The sequence below is a fragment of the Muscardinus avellanarius genome, assembly GCF_963383645.1.
Source record: "Muscardinus avellanarius genome assembly, chromosome: 16".
NCBI classification, from domain to species: Eukaryota; Metazoa; Chordata; class Mammalia; order Rodentia; family Gliridae; genus Muscardinus; species Muscardinus avellanarius.
The window spans coordinates 61,146,208-61,163,278 of NC_137802.1; positions in this window are offsets into that span (position 1 = coordinate 61,146,208).

The window sequence follows — 17,071 nt, forward strand, 5'->3', positions numbered from 1 at the left end:
CATGCTGCTATAAAAACGTTCATGTGAGCACCAGATATCTCTAGGAGGGCACCCAGGAGCGTGGTAACAGTGATTGCCCTTGAAAATGCGAACCAGGTTGGTCAGCGATGATAAAGTACCTTGAATCTCACTATTTACTGTTTTGCACTATAGGATGTATTCCCTACGCAAATATATTTTAAACACTTGCATCCTTCTGAGGTTGTATGACTGTGCAATGCTCTCTTAGATTAGATGTGAACATCTGAAGTTGTTGGGCTTGGAAAGTCCACAGATAGAGCTTCCTACTATGTGGCTATTCCCGGGTACAACAGAGAATGAGAGAAAATGCATATGCAAATCCCTTTTCATTCTCTTTCGCCACTTTATCTCATCCCCTTCCAGCTAGGAGAGAGGCAGAGGGCTGAACCAGAGAGGTTCAATCGGACCAGCAGTGGCTGTGCTAATTGGAATCAAGGTTTTAGAGAACTCTGAGGTTCTTCCACACTGATGCTCTGAAGGCAGTGGGTCGGCCAGGCATGGCGGCACGCCCTTGTAATCCCAGTACTTGGAAGGCTGAGACAGGAGAATTGCAGGTTCGAAGCCAGCCTGAGCAGTTTAGTGAGGCTCTTAGCAACTTAGTGAGAGGTTTGGGGCACTTGTGTTTAGAAGGGTTTGCAAAACTGCCCTGTATGATTTCCACTGAAGGTAGTCTATACCATCCTCTCTCCATTTTCTATTACACAAAACCAGAAAACAGTCATTATAGTAAGCAGGCCAGTACAAAGCTCAAGTTGAAACTGTCAAGGAGAAAACTCACATTGGAGTACCACTGGTTCAGGTCATTGGTTTGGAGTCTGGCAGGGTGAGGTAGCATCATATGCCGGTAATCCCAGACCTTGGGAGGATGAGATAGGAGGAGAACAGGTTTGAGGACAGCCTCAGCAACATAGACTCTCAGCGATCTAGTGAAATCTTGTTTGAAAATAAAAATATAACACAGGGCTAGGGGTGTAGCTCGGAGGCATAATACCCCCGGGTGCAATCCCCAGTGCCACACACACACACACACACACACACACACACACACACTGGAATCAGGAGGCCATTGTTAATCAGAGCTCAGTTACATCGACAGCTGAATCTCTGAGCTGGGTTGCAGACTCTCCCCGGCCCGTGCAAACTGACCTTTGAGATATTCTTAATTCCTGTTGACCTTCTGGATAATAAACCCCTTCCCCCAAACTATGCAGAGTCAGAGACCATATGAAATCCCTTTCTTACAAGAAAGCTTAATTCTTGCCAATATCAATCAGAAGTCCTAACAAGTCATTGTCAACCCCTGTGCACATTTAAAACTGTAAATAAAGCTACAATTTTGTAGAACCTTGGAGCACATTTTTTTTTGGAGGGGGTGGGTCTGGGGATGGAACCCAGGGGCATTCGACCTCCAAGCTACACCCCTTGCCCTATTTTATATTCTTTATTTTGAAATCGGGTCTCACTGAGTTGCAGAGGGCCTCACTAAGTGGCTGAGGCTGTTTGTGAACCGTGATCCTCCGGTCTCGGCCTCCCGAATGCTGGGTTTACAAGCGTGCGCCACCACACCCGGCTTGAGCACATTTTGATGCCTGCTTACACCTGTATTTTCCCAGATTCTATCCTAACTGGTCCCCAAAAGATGCAATTCTCTTTGTTCTTGTCTATGTGGGTTTTATTATTGATCAATAATATCAATATGGCCAAAATTCAAAATATGTATATTTCAAAAATATATTTTTCTATTTTGACTATTGGTTATGTTCCAATAACATAAAATGAGAGCATGTGTGTCAAATAATGAATTTGCAAAATCCTGCTCAAGGACCAACCTCTATGTGTGGAAGGAAAGATCGAGAGGTGTAGCCATCTCTGCCCATTACATGAAACTCTTCTATCTTACTCCTAGCTGGAGACAATAATAAACTGCATTGACTTGGTTTTTTGTTTGTTTGTTTTTTGGGGTTTTTAGTCTTTATTATTATTATTATTATTATTATTATTATTATTATTTTGGTGGTACTGGGGTTCTTGGAAGCCCTTCTACCTCCGGGCTACACTCCCAGACCTATTTTTTAAAATTTCATTTTGGAAACAGGGTCTCCTAAACCAGCGCGCGCGGCTGGCTTCGAACCTGCGCGATCCTCCTGTCTCTGCCTCCCAAGCGCGGGGATTACAAGCGTGCGCCACCACGCCCGGCTTTTTTTTTATTATTTTTGAAATAGGGTCTCGCTGAGTTGCGAAGGGCCTAAGTATCTGAGACTGTCCCTGAACCAACATCCTCCAGTCTCGCCTCCTGAATACTGGAATTACAAGCGTGCAACACCACGCCCAGCCACACTGAATTGTTTTAAAATCTGGGTGTGAAAAAGTGAAGAAGCACTATTCAGTGGCTATCAGGATCTTTTAATTCAGGTTTAGTACTCAGCTGTTGCTGGGTTTGCAAGAGATAAGACCACAAAATTAGCTGTGGTCATGTCGAAAGGAAAAAAAAAAATTCGTCTCTACCCTTCATCATTCTTAACTGGGTCTCCATAGATTGTCACAAAAGAAAAACGAACACAAGTCTATTACCATGTACCCTGCGAACATGTGGAAGGAAAATTCAGAGACATAAATACATCTCGAGAGTAAATCTCAAAAGAAAAAGTTTAAGCTTCAAGCTGAAGTATTATATTTACTGCAGGAAAGAGCGTGGCAAGGCCCAGCTGAGATAGACAGCCAGGAAAAGCATCGTAAAACAGCTCAGGTGTGTCGCTTGGATTTGGTGGGTGGCTTTGCCATTGTTTAAGGGGCTCTAGTGACTTAGGTTGGTCTGGTGGCCCACGCATGGAATTCCAGTACTTTGGAAGCTGTGACAGGAGGATGCTAGGTTTGAGGCTAGCCTCAGCAATTTAACGAGGTCCTCTGCAACTTAGTGAATCCCTATTTCAAAGTTAAATATAAAATAGGGCTGGGGGTGTTGCTTGGGAGTATAATATCCCTGGGTTCAATCTCTAGTACCCCCCCCAAAAAAAAAAAGCCTCCAGTAACTTAGTGATCTATCTCTCTGGTGCAGAAAGAAGAGACCCTTACAGATGTTTTTTTCTAGAATCTCACATTAAATCCAACTCCATTCATACTTCCCAGTGAAATTGAATCTGGTCCCTGTTCGCCGCTTCCATTGCTATCATCCTGGTGCAGACAAGAACAATTACAATCACCTCTGCTGTCGTTAGTGTGTCCACGAAAATGCTGTGACAAATAAGTCATCCCAGCAAAAAGCTGAACAAAGAATACAGCAGCTCAAGGACTGCTGTTGATTTCTCTCTTACCCAACAGCCAAAGACAGAAAGCCTTGCATTGTGAGGTTACCCAGAGAGCCAGAGTCTTGCCCAGTTTGTGTTCCCAATATCGTTTAGTTATTGTGTTTTTTCCTTCATGGTCAAAACAGGCTCACTACCATCCTTCTGAATTCCGCAGCAGAAGAGGCTAAGAGAATGTGGATAGAGGAGGGGAAATTTTTTTCTGAGGGTATAACCTTGAAGTTGAACATGTCACTTCTACTCATATCTCCTTTTTCAGAAAGTGGTCACATGGCCATTCCTAGCTGCAAGAGAGTCTGGAAAATGGAGGCTCAAGCTGGCTGAGGCAGTGATGATAAATCTGGGTGATGTTTGTAGACCAAAATGAAGGAAAAACTCCAGAGCCTCTGTGTGCACTGCTGTGGTAGTCAAGCTATGAACCACCCAGGCCATCCCTCAGGGGGAGACTTGCTGGCCACCTGAGGCAGGCACTTCCTACAGAGATGCCTTGCCTGAGGTCAGGTCCTTCGAGGGCAACCTGCACCCATAACAGTGCATCGGTACCACCAAGAACCTACCATTTCAGGACACTCTGAAGAGCACCACTCCTCAGAGTCCCCCTCTGGGTTGCCTAGCCTTTTTGGTTCAATTTCTTGCTCTGACCAAACTTGTTTATGAAAGGTTGGGTCCCTTCCTCTTCCCCTTTGGGCCCCTGCAGTGGGGGTGGGAGACCCCAGTAGTTTCACGAGCCAAAACTGTAGATGTGGCAAGTCTCCCTCCTCTCGTTTGCCCACCAAGCTGGTCCTGGCCACATGCCCAGCTGTAAAAAAAAAACCCTCACCAGACTCTGCTGACCAGTAGGCTGCTCAATTGACAGACCTCGCCTAGGAGCACAATCAAGTGCCTGGTTTCACACTCCTTTGCCGAATCATGCTTCCCTTGTGACCCCAGACTCGATTTCAGTGTTACAGTTTACCCTTGCCTTTCTTTCAAAGCATTGATTCATAATAAACCTCTCCCACCCCAAACTCTCTCTCAGCAAACGCTTCTGGAAAACTCAAGGTCTGGGTCCCCCTGATTCTACCTGTTTCAGTCAGCATTCTCCCTGCTCTGACCTTTACCCCTGACACACAACACTTAGAGGAAGAAAGGTTTGTTTGCTTACATGTCTGGAGACTTATATCCCTCTTACTCCAGCTGCTCAGCAGGAGCTGGAGCTATAGGCTTTAGGGCATGACCACAGGAAGCAGAAGGAGAGAGATTGTTATCAGCTCAGGGCAGCAGAGAGAGAGAGAGAGAAGAAGAGAAGGAGAGAGCGAGAGAGAGAGAGAGAGAGAGAGAGAGAGAGAGAGAGAGAGAGAGAGAGAGAGAAAACCTGAAGCCACAACAGCCTGCCCAGGAAACTGCCCCCAGCCACGTCCCCAGGAACCTCTCCTTGGCAACCAAGTCCCGCCTCCAACATGGCTGCCTTGTCTAACAAATGAGGTTTGGGGGACACCGTGAATCCAACCATAGCACTACTGGTGGACAGAATGTTCCCCCACAGGGCTGCTGAGTAGGCCTTTTAAAACACTGTTCAGCAGTGATCATGTTACTTTTCTAAACCTTCCGAGTTTCCCATGTCACCCGGTGCAATGCACATTCTATGACCATGACCATTTTCACTGCTGATGATCTTTAGTTAAGATCTGACCCCCTCACTTCCCACAGCTCTGACCTTGGCCTCTCTGCACTTGCTCTTCTCCAGCCCCACTGGCCTCTTGCTTGGAAACATCCTCCACCTTCCAGCTTTGTCCTTGAATCTCCCCACTCTAATACGACCTCTTCTGAGAGGCTTCCCCTGCCTGCCTCGTGTGTGTGTGTGTGTGTGTGTGTGTGTGTGTGTGTGTCACAAATATTTTTGGCAAGTTAAATATAGGTATTATAAAAATGCTTCCTACCTGGGCGTGGTGGCTCACGCTTGTAATCCCAGCATTTGGGAGGCTGAGACAGGAGGATCGTGGTTCATGGCCAGCATTAGCTATCACTTAGTGAAGCCCTTTGCAACTCAGTGAGACTCTGTTTCAGAATAAAGAATTAAAAAAATAGGGCCAGGCGTGGTGGCACACACTTGTAATCCTCGCGCTTGGGAGGTGGAGACAGGAGGATCATGCAGGTTCAAAGCCAGCCTCACTGGCTTAAGAGACCCTGTTTCCAAATAAAAATATAAAAAATAGGTGTCTGGGAGTGTAACCTGGAGGTAGAAGGGTTTCCAGGAACCCCACTACCACACACAAAAAAATAGGGCTGGGGGTATAGCTCAGATGTAGAATCCCCCTGGGTTACATGCTCAGTGCTGAGAAAAAAAAAAAAAAGAATGCTTCCTAAGATCCATGATCCTCTTTAGAGGTTAGTATAAATCAACATTGTTGGGTGTCCATAATCACTTTAAATTTAAATAGTTAAAACAAGAAGCAATCAGTCACATTCATCAGAGAAATTTGTGCCTCTTCTCTCTTAAAAATAGTAAATTAGTCTCCAAGCCCTCCTTTTATTTTTATACAATCTAGTCTAAGTACAGTTACTGAAACCCATATTGGACAGAGCTTTTCACGTAGACTTTGTACAGCAACTGCCAAATCAACTAGTAACATTATATGCTCATGCTCATTTCAGGATTTTACTCCCAAGGACACCAGTAGGTAAATTATCAAATATGTTATGGTTAGGATATAGAACATCCCCTTGGAAAAGCTCGTGTATTGGCAATACAACACTAGTTAGAGGTGAAATAATAGAAACAGCTTTAATCTCATTAGTGGATAAATGTTTCAATAGATTAATAATTTGAGTGGGCTTACTGGGTGGTAACTGTAGGTTGGTAGAGTGTGGCTGGGAGTGTGGCCTTGGGGACTGTATCAGCCCTTGGTCCCTCCCTCTCTCTGCTCTTCCTCCGGGTGAACCTCTGAAATCATGAACCCAAATAAACATTCCCTTCTCTAAGTTGTTCTTGTCGGGTATTTTGGTCATAGTGACACAAAAGAGAAACGCTAAAGTCTTTCCCTTTATCTACTGTTTCAGTAAGCATTTTCACTCCGCTAATCCAGAAACAAGGGACCACACAACTTAGACGAAGGAAGATGTATTTGCTCACGGTTCTGGAGATTTCAGGGGTTCAGTCCATGTCAGGCCAGGTCTGTGGAGCTCAGGGTATGACACAGGAAACAGAGGAGAGAGCAAAGGCTCTGTTCTCACATCACAGAGGCCAGACGCAAGAGAACAAGCAAGGGGATTCAAAGACGCGAGCACAGTCTCAATGTCACACCCCCTGGGATGCACCTCTGTCAACCACACCCACCTGCCTGGGTTACCACCCTGTAAATGCACCATGAGAGGTCTATCCACGGATGAGAGTACAACCCCCATGGCTTAATTATTTCCACTCTGAACATTAATACGTGAGCTTTTTTTTCCAGGGAACATTCTATACTTAATTAGAACATATACTAACCTAATGACTATGTAAAAACAAAATTGAACTACATTTGTTGAAAATATCAGCATGGGTGAAGAGGGCCTGTGTGTTTTTTAGTAAGCATTCCATATTCATAAATGCTAATGAACCATCTATTTAACCATTAGTTCACACTACTGAGTTGTAAATTTATGTCAAACTTACCAATGCTTGATTGTCAGAGTCTGTTGCTTTTACTCGTGTGTACTCAAGCATCTCACCTCGTTATTTTTAAAAATTCTATCTTTTGCTCTCTGTACATGGATTTTATTATTTACACAATACAACATAATATCAATGCTGAATAGCACCATTGTGTTAAAACGTGCAATGCATAAATATGAGCTATCTGTACACATCTGCCGATCTAACTCAGAACTAAGGTATATATATATATATATATATATATATATATATATATATATATATTTGAAAGCAAAACTGAATGATTTAAGAATAAAAGTAAAAACTAGGGCTGAACACTGCTGGGGTCCAGCCCTAGCAGAGTCGGGGTTCGTGTGTTGATGAGGGGGAAACCGAGGCCGATAAGAGAAGAATGCCACACGAGATCAATCTTTCTCCATTTTATTCAGGATTTGTTATAATTTTTATACTTTATTTTTTTGGCAGAAAAACAAGGACATTGCCATGCAAGCAGGATTGCCAAGGACAGTAAAAGTTATTATTTTCTATAAAGTTTAGGGCAAGGGTGTCAGACATTTAAACAATCATAGTATGCTTTGTCTCACTTCACAAGGCTGACTCAAACTTAATCTTATACAGTGGCTCTAACTAAGGTCAGTTTGAACTTAATGTTTGGCCCAATAACTTTATCCTTGGGAAAAAAATCTTTGCTGCCTGAGTCTCTCACAAGCCGCTGCCCATCAGTTTTAGTTATAATGCTTATAAATAAAATTCCAATTATACATATGAATCCAAATAATCCTAAAATAATTTTTATGAAGAAAGGAATGCTAGACACACTTCATGGGGGATCTACGCCATTGCGGATCCCCTGATCGAGCTTTCTCAAGATCCGCAAAAGACTCGGTAGCAGAACACTAATCAATCAGAAGTAGTGAAGTAGTGCCTCGTGTACATACTTAGATTTACAGATGAAAATAGGCATTACTACAACACTAGTGTAACTAGACTCCTATATATGAAAAAAACAAGTTTCATAAATACCCCAAACCTTCCATTTTAACATAGAAGTGATATTACCAGCATGAGTAACGTATACTGCCTTTTCTAGTTGTTATTGTACAATGCTGTAGATAATGCAGCCCAAGCAATATACCCAAGAACACTAGAGTCTTATACCCAAATATAAAATGATAAAGCAGCTCTCTGCAAATGGTTCTGACTACCACTGAGTTTACGAGAGCCATGAAGTCTTTAAAAAGTTTTAAATATTCTTTCTTGACTTTACAGCAGTACTACACTGTTTCAATTCTTGTAGCTCTATGAAGTTGGAAATAAGAAAATGTACATCTTCTAGCTTTGTTCTTTTTCGAGATTGTTTTGGGTGTTTAGAGTTCATATTTCATGTTAGGATAGTTTTTTTTCTGAAAAAAAAAATGTGCGATAGTTTTACCTTAAAAAAAAAGAAAGAAAAAATATCCTCTGGTAAGAAAGAAAGCAAAAAGAAATACTGAAATGTTATCTCTAAGTGATCAAAAGTTTGATATCAGACAAATGAATTTGTTATGTGAGATTATCATTGTTAATTTTGGATAAATTGCTATAATATTAGATGTCAACCACTAAGCCAAGCACGGGAAGGAGGGAAGGGGAGGAAGTGGGGATTGGGTAGGGGCTAACTGGGCGATGTGTGCATGTATGTCTACACAAGTTTTTATCCCATTATGATGTATGAATACAGTGCACCAATAAAAAAATAAAAAAACCAAAAAAAATTCCTTCTTGAACCAAAACATTCAACAAAAGGTGCACATGCAAAAGTTAACTGTTCCGATTACCTTAGCAACTTAAAATTCAGGTGCAAGCTGGGCGTGGTGGCGCACGCTTGTAATCCCAGCATTTGGGAGGCTGAGACCAGAGGATCGCAGTTTGTGGACCGCCTCAGCTACTTAGTGAGGCCCTCTGCAACTCAGGGAGACCCAGTTTCAAAGTAAAGAATATATATATATATATATATATATATATATATATATATATATATATATGTAAATAGGGCAGGGGGTGTAGCTCGAAGGTCAAATGCCCCTGGGTTCTAGCCCCCTGACCTGCAAAAAAAAAAAAAAAAATTCAAATGCATGTTATTCAAGAAAGCTGCTATAGACAGAAACCAAAGGTAGAGCTTTAATATCTTCTTGGAAACAAATTAACCCTAATGTAATTCTGTGCTATGAATTTTCATAATGAGAATAAGGCAAGCATTTTCCAATGCAGGCCAGCACAATGAGCTTCAAAGGTCATCTCAAGTCCCTGTGATTGGCTTGATGGTTTTACTTATAACCAGTTGTGATGTTTCCCCTTCACAGAATGTCTTATTCAACCGCTTTTAAGGAGACAAATTTAACCTGACTTACATATGGCACCAAATACTGGTTTCCTGGAAAGGAAGTTCTGATTCTCTTTATAGCTTTCTTTCTGCTTCCAAGGAACATGTGGAAATTAGAAGGGTGAAGTTTAACCATGGTAAAAGAAGACCGCCCATCCTTTTCTGGTGGACCATTTCCTAAAAAATACTGGCACATAATGCTAGCCAAAGATTATGCCTGGATTATATTCCCAAAAGGCAGATATGCTGCAGACATGCAGGGGTTCATTTATTTTGCTTGGCACATGGGAACTAAATTTTGTCCCTATTATCTGTGTATTTCAATTTGTTGTGCAGGTTTTCACCCAATTTTATTGAGGGGAGGGCATCTACATTGTGTAGGGCTGTATCTGGTTGTCACGAAGCCCAATCCCTCAGTTTCTCAGCCTAGTACTTCTCGAAGTGGGAAAAGAGCCCCTGAGTTGCCCAAACCAAAGAAGGACGGATGTTTCATGTGTAGAAAGAAAGGTGGTCTTACAGGGTTTGGCTACTGATGTGGAGGTTTTTTTGTTGTTGTTGTTGTTTTTGTGGACTTCACTGTTACTCTGATAAGCACAACTGTCCTTATGATTAAAAAGGAACAGAAATTGCCGCAAAAACCAGAAAAGAGAATCCAGTTGTGGTGGCTGAAAAAAAAATCCAGAGAATATAAATTACTCCTTGTGAAGAGACTGAGACTGTGTTTTTTTTAATTTTAACATAGTTTAGAAAATCATTGAAGAGCAGATGCATGGACATTTTTTTATTTCATGTTTTCCAGAGTTTGACTTTCAACTTATCTGTCTTATAATTTATATTTTAGAATGTTTGAGTGTTTGTTACAGGCAGAATTGGAGAGAGCCCATTTTTTTCTTTACCATAAAATGATAAAATGCATTACATAAAATTTGGAAATAGAGAAAAAAAGAAAAAAATCCCTCCCTCTAATGTTATTAGACTGTCTTCTTTACAACATCCTCTGTTATGAAGATTATGGACACTGATGTTCATGGGGGTCACAATTACAAGATCCTGCAATTTGGGATTTATTTTCCTGGATAGTCTCTAAATTCATTTTGGACAGCTAGTTGCTTATATTATTTCTAGTTGGGCCTCAGTCCCAGCTTACAATGTCCATTTTACTCTTTTCAGTGTGTGTATATAATTTTCTAGATAAAATAGAAGAAAAGTAAACATTAAGTAATTAAGGCTTTTATCAACTAACCTTATACTATGCTCAGAATCTTTTTACACTGTAAAGTAGAAACATAAATTTGGCAAACCTTGCAACAAAAGATCCTTAGAGATGGTTTTCGTTTTGTTGAAATAATTCCACATCCAGGACGCTAGCTGAAGGAAGTAATGTATTTAAGAAAAAGAAAAAATTTTTGGAAGGTGTGGTGGTGCATGCCTGTAATCCTCAGCAACTTGGAGAAACCTTGTTTCAAAAAAGAAAAAACTGATGTTAGAATACCCTGGGTTCAATTCCCAGCACCAAAAAAATAAAATAAAAATATACATGTATGTATGTATGTGTATTAATAATAATAATAATAATAATAATAATAATAATAATAAATTGTAAAAGGCTTTGGGGATACAACTCAGTGGTAGAGTAGTACTTGCCCGGCACAGGCACGGTCCTGAATTCCATCCCCAGCATTGCAAAAACAGAAAAGGAGACAGTTAAACAGCATTTATTCATACTGGTGAAAGAGAGCAGCTAAATCTCTAAAAATAGAGATATGGTTTAAATTTAGAACCATCTACATGATGGAAGATTAGGTAGTCATTGAAAAAGGAGTGGGCTTTGAAAACACACACACACAATGACCTGGGAAAGTTCTGGCCATAGGAAAATAAAATGCAAAATTTGGACTGAAAAATGATCCTGATTTTCATGTTCAAAAAATGCTGAAAAGAAATAGCTCAAGGTGGTAATATTAAAAGATTTTTGTGTGTTTTCTCTATTTGTTCTCCAGGTTGATTTAAATGATACTATATTACCTTCAGTCAGGCGTGGTGACACACACCTGTAAATCCAGGACTTGAGAAGGCTGAAACAGGAGGCTCTTAGTTTTGAGGCCAATTTTAGCAACTTAGCGAGACCCTGTTTAAAGATAAAAAATAAAATAAAATAAAATAAAAAGAGCTGTGGGTGTAGCCCAGAAATAGAATGCCCCTGGGTTCAATGCTCAGTAATAACACACACACACACACACACACACACACACACACACACACACACGATACCATATTACTTTCCTAATGACAAGAATAACTTCTGTCCACGTGAAGCTCCCTCCTCACCAAGCACAGTGCTCCCTCCTGCCTCTTCTCCTCTTGTCCCGCCCTCTTTCTTGTCCCTGGATCTTCTGTAATCTTTTTTATCTCATCCTGGATTTAGTCAGTGGAGTTCCCGACTTTGGGGGACTTGGTTCATATCACACTTTGAATTCACCGTGTGCAATGAATTCCTTTCTCCATCCTTCCCTTTTCTTTTTCTTACAACACCTGCCTGTTTGCTTTTTCTTTCCGTCCTCTTTGACCCGGGCTCACCGGAGAACTGGGAAGCCGGGTTCGTTTCTCTGGCCGCCTCTTCTTGAACCTCGGATCATCAGTGAGCACGTTTCTGTTGTCAGCACTTTCTTCTCGAGCTCCTGCAGCTGAGTCTCACCCCTCTCGGGGTCTCTACTCTTGAGCTCACACTTTTCTCTAGATTTCTCTCGATGCTTCTCAAACAGCGCCTAGCAGCTGCATGCACTGCCTCAGCGCTCTCTCCCTCCTGTTCCAAAGTACCATGGTCTTTTTGTCTGCAATTTGTCCCTAACTAGAGATTTATGTGAAGCAGAAACGGAAGGATGATGTCTCTTTTTCTGTTTTTGCAATGCTGGGGATGAGATTCAGGACCTTACCTGTGCCGGGCAAGTACTCTACCACTGAGTTGTACCCCCAAAACCCTTTTTCAGTTGTTCTGGCCAGTTCCAAGCCTGCACGCTGGAACTGGCCAGAGGGCTGAGAAGGTCCAGCTGGTGGAGAGGCTGGCTCTGGATGGACAGGCCTCGGGTTTCTGATGGACGCTGGCTGCTGGCTGGGTGATATAATGATCCCACTGAATTGGAAGCAAGAATCCGTAGTATTTTCTATGGAGAGATGAGTTTCTAGAACAGGGAAGCCCTGGAGAGCTACCCAGGGCCACTCAGGTCGAGTAAACAGCATCAGTATGTGGCGCTCACTCCACACCAATAAGCTACACACTCACTTTTTTTGGCTGTGGATTTCCATATAGGCATATTATAGTTTTCCCCAAATCAAGAAATGGCTGTTCTGTATTATTCATTGGTAATATTTTTTAAAAAAAAACAGTAAAAAGCAAACTCAAGATCCAATTTACTGAAAAAGGATTTTTCCCCCATATTCCATTGCTTAGAGATCACGCCCACTGACATTTTGCAGTAGAGAAGGGAACATAACTTTTTGTTGTTGTTGTTGTTGTTGTTTGTTCTTCTGTGTTTTTTAGTAACGAGTACCAGTTCACGGAGTCTTTTTCAAATCTATTAGACTATATGATATGTGCTGGAATTTTAAGTACTTTGGTGCAAGACATCTATCTTCGTCATTTATATCAATAAGAAGAATATTAATGAGAGCAAACACTTCGTGGGGATTCTGTGCGCATTCTAACTTAATCCTGACAACAACCGCCCGCAGAGAGTCTTAACCTCGTATTAAAGGTGAAAACGACCCTAGAATGTTCCTTTTTTCAAGACAACACAGCTAGTAAGGTACCATTCCCCTCAAGGGCACCATAATTGAATTCCGTGTCCCTAACCTCAGTCCGCCCTCCCTCACGATGGCGGGCTTGTCTTCTTTCTCAGTGGAGTCATCCTACAGAGGACCAGGCACTGTGCTCCGCCTTTGCCATCCGGTCCACTTTCTCCCCCTTGGTCTTGATTTCACAACTACTTCTGACATTTTTCTCCAAAGCCAGTCTCAGACCTAAACATCTGGACTGGCGAATCTGTCCAGCAAAATTGCCTCCAGTTTCTGAATTGGGCCTTAATTCTTTGTGAGGACCACATTCTGCTGGGTGGGTGGCGAAGCCCTAAGAATTGAGCTTGACGTGGGTGACATTGACATGTTGGATCAGTGGGGCTTGACTCACTGAGGTCAGTAATTACCTGGACATTTTTGTAAAAAAGGCCTTACTCCCAGAAATTGCTTCAGTTGTTCTAGATTAGGCCCCCAAGCCTTAGCATGTTTTTTTTAAGAATCACAAGATTCTAATGTGCAACCAAGGTTAAGAATAATTGTCCCAGATAAGGAAAGAAATTGTATGATATTGCTTTTTCAAGGTAAAAGCTATTACTGTGCAGAAGATCCTAGTATCCACACAATGATGACAAGGTACTGACTTAGGTGAACATTTCTGGACATAATTAATCATTCTCCCTAAGCCCTGGGACAGGTTTCCTTATCCTCTTTGCAAATGTGTACGTAATCCCCAGTAGCTTTTATTATCGTAGGAGTGACTCGTGTTTGGGCCTTTCCACTGAGACGCTGTTGGTGAATTTTGGCTAGGATTCCAACTCAGAAGGAGACAAGATTGAAAGAAGTTAAAAAAAAAATTGAGGCCGGGCATAGGTTCAAAGCCAGCCTCAGCAACTTAACAAGGCCCTCAGCGAGACCCTATTTCCAAACAAAAAAAAATAAAATAGGGGGTCAGGGGTATAAGTTGGAGGTAGAACGCCCCTGGGTTCAATCCCTAGCACCCCTTTACTCCACCCCCCACCCCCACACACAATCGAAACTGTTGCTAAATGTTTTTGTTATGGTCAAAGTCTCTATTTGTGAAGTAAATAAGACAGTTTTGAACATGTGAAGCAATGCAGTTTTCAAATACAAAACTTTGGACTCTTAAGTCCGGGTCTCTATGGTTTAGTTTACAAATTAGAATGGGAAAGGCTATAGAGTCGTTAGGAATTTCAAGCGTGAGGTCCTGTGTTTTTTGCAAAACAAATATTGCTGTGTGGTCTTCAGCCCAAGTGTCTCTGTGTATATCTGTTCCTGCTTATGACCTATAAAATACAGCATAATAAGTCTAACAGTAAATCTAAGGGTGCTATTTTTTACTGGTGAGCATAAACCCAACAATACGAATTAGTCACCTGAATTGCTAAAATCCCTTGAATATTTTTTAAAAACATCTTTCCCATTTGATCTACTAATTTAAGCTTTAATGATAAGTTTAAACATGTCTTTAAAAAGTTGATTTAGGGCCAGGCATGGTGGCGCACGCTTGTAATCCCCGCGCTTGGAAGGCAGAGACAGGAGGATGGCGCAGGTTCGAAGCCGGCCGTGCTGGCTTAAGAGACCCTGTTTCCAAATTTTAAAAAAGTATAAAAATAGGTCTGGGAATATAGCCCGGAGATAGAAGGGCTTCCAGGAACCCCAGTACCACCAAAAAAAAAAAAAAAAAAAAGTTTATTTAGCATGGAGCCAGGCATGGTGGCTCGTACCTGTAATCCCAGTACTTGGGATTGTTGACACAGGAGGATTACAGACTTGAGGCCAGCCTCAGCAACATAGCAAGAACCTGTTTCAAACGGGCTACAGGTGTGGTTCAGAGGTAGAATGCCCCTGTGTTCAAACTCCAATACCAAGAAAAAAGAAGAAAAAAAAAAGGTTATTTCATGTCGATTACTGGCCAGCTCTTGTTTATTATCCCAGGTTAGTTTTTCAAGTGTAAGTTAAACTCTATGGAGAAGAAAGTAGATCAGTCCCAGAGATCAACTACACGAGGCCAAAGTTATACAGAACAATGTCTCCCAAATAGAAAGATGAAAATAATTGGTACGATTTAATCTCACCTCCCCAAAAGGCTTTTCGTTAGACCCATGTGTGGTCTTGGAAGCGTTCTGAGAACAATTTGTCGTCCTCAGACGTATCCAAGCGGCAAAGCACACAGGGCTAAGAATAATCATCACTTATTAATTCCGCAGACCATCAAAAATAAAAATAACTGCCACATGGGATTCTCTGTTGGACTAAGTTTGATCTAGTTATTTATTCATTTTTCTCTTCTAGTTATTTTGCACAATTTTTCCAAAGTTCAGTTGCTGGAAAACAGGAGCAGAGTGTCAATGCTGAGAGAGACCGGGCAGGTGGAGTGCGCTGAAAATTCAGAAAATTCTGCCTATTACATCGATTTTTAGGGGGTGGGTAACGCAAATAAAACCTTGGGCCTCCAGTAGTATGTTGGGGCTGGGTGTAGCTCAGTAGTAGAGTGTGTGCTTAGCAAAGCCTTGGGTTTCATCTTCAGAACCAAGGCAGAATAAAAAGCACGCACACATGCGCGCACACACACACACACACACACACACACACACACACACACACTAAAACCCAAATAGTATCTCGTCATCCTCAAGATAACCGCACAAAGGGCACACATTCTTTTTGCTTTTTTTAGTTGCATCTTAAAATAATTTCAGTCTCAAACATACAGAAAAATTGCAGAAATAGAATAATAAAAGGTTTATTGTTTGTTTGTTTATGATGGTACTAAGGATTGACCCTGGGGCATTCTGTATCCAGCTACATGCCCGTTTGTTTGTTTGTTTGTTTGTTTGTTTGTTTTGAAACAGGATCTTACTGAGTTGCTCAGTCTCACTGGGGCTGGCCTTGAACCTGGGATCCTCCTGTCTCAGCCTCCCAAGTACTGAGATTACAGATGTGCTTGACCACACTGAGTTCCCATGTACTCTTAACCCAGAGATTCCCTTTCAAACCTCACCAAATGTCCCCTCAGGCTCTAGTAGAAAAGGGATTACATAGCCAGGCACGGTGGCACCGGATGGTAACCCCAGTGCTTGGGAGGCTGAGACAGGAGGGTCGCAGGTTCCAGGACAGTCTCCGCAAGTAGTGAGACTCTCATCAACCTAGTGAGATCCTGTCTCTAAAGAAAATTAAAATATGGTTGGGGGTGTAGCTCAGAGAATGCCTCTGGATTCAATCCCCAGGACCACACACACAAAAAAAAAAAAAAAAAAGAAAGAAAGAAAAGAAAAGAAAAGAAAAAGAAAGGAAGAAAGGAAGAAAGGAAGAAAGAAGCACACTCACTTATTATGTGTCTGTAAATTCCCTCAGCCTTTTATTTGCTTTTTGTAGGTTTTGCCCTTAAAGATCACTGAACAATGATTTTGTACAATGTCCCTTATCTTGGGTATAGGGTTATTAGAGTTTAGAAGAAATACTGCGGAAATGACAGCGTTCTCCTTAACACTTCCTACGAGGGGAAGTACCCATGCTAATTTGTCCCATTAACGACGGCATTAATTCTGATTACTTAATTGAGATGGTATCTGCCAGGTTCTTCTCAAATAAATTCCTTCTTTTCCCCTTGGAATAAATAATTAATTCCATATGGAGACAAGTTGTCCTGAATTTATTTTATTTTTATGACACTGGGGATTGAACCCAGGGCACTATATATCTGAGCTACACCTACCCTTTTTATTTTTGTTTGGAAATAGAATCTGTCTAAATTGCCGAGACTCACTATTGTTGCTGAGACTGAGCTTCAACTTTGCAAGCCTCTAATTTCAGCCTCCTAATGACTGAGATTACAGGTATGCATCACCGTGCCCAGACTCCCTCTTGACTTTTATTTTGAGATAGGGTCGTGTGAAATTGCCGAGGCTGGCCTCAAACTTGAAATCCTCCAGCCTC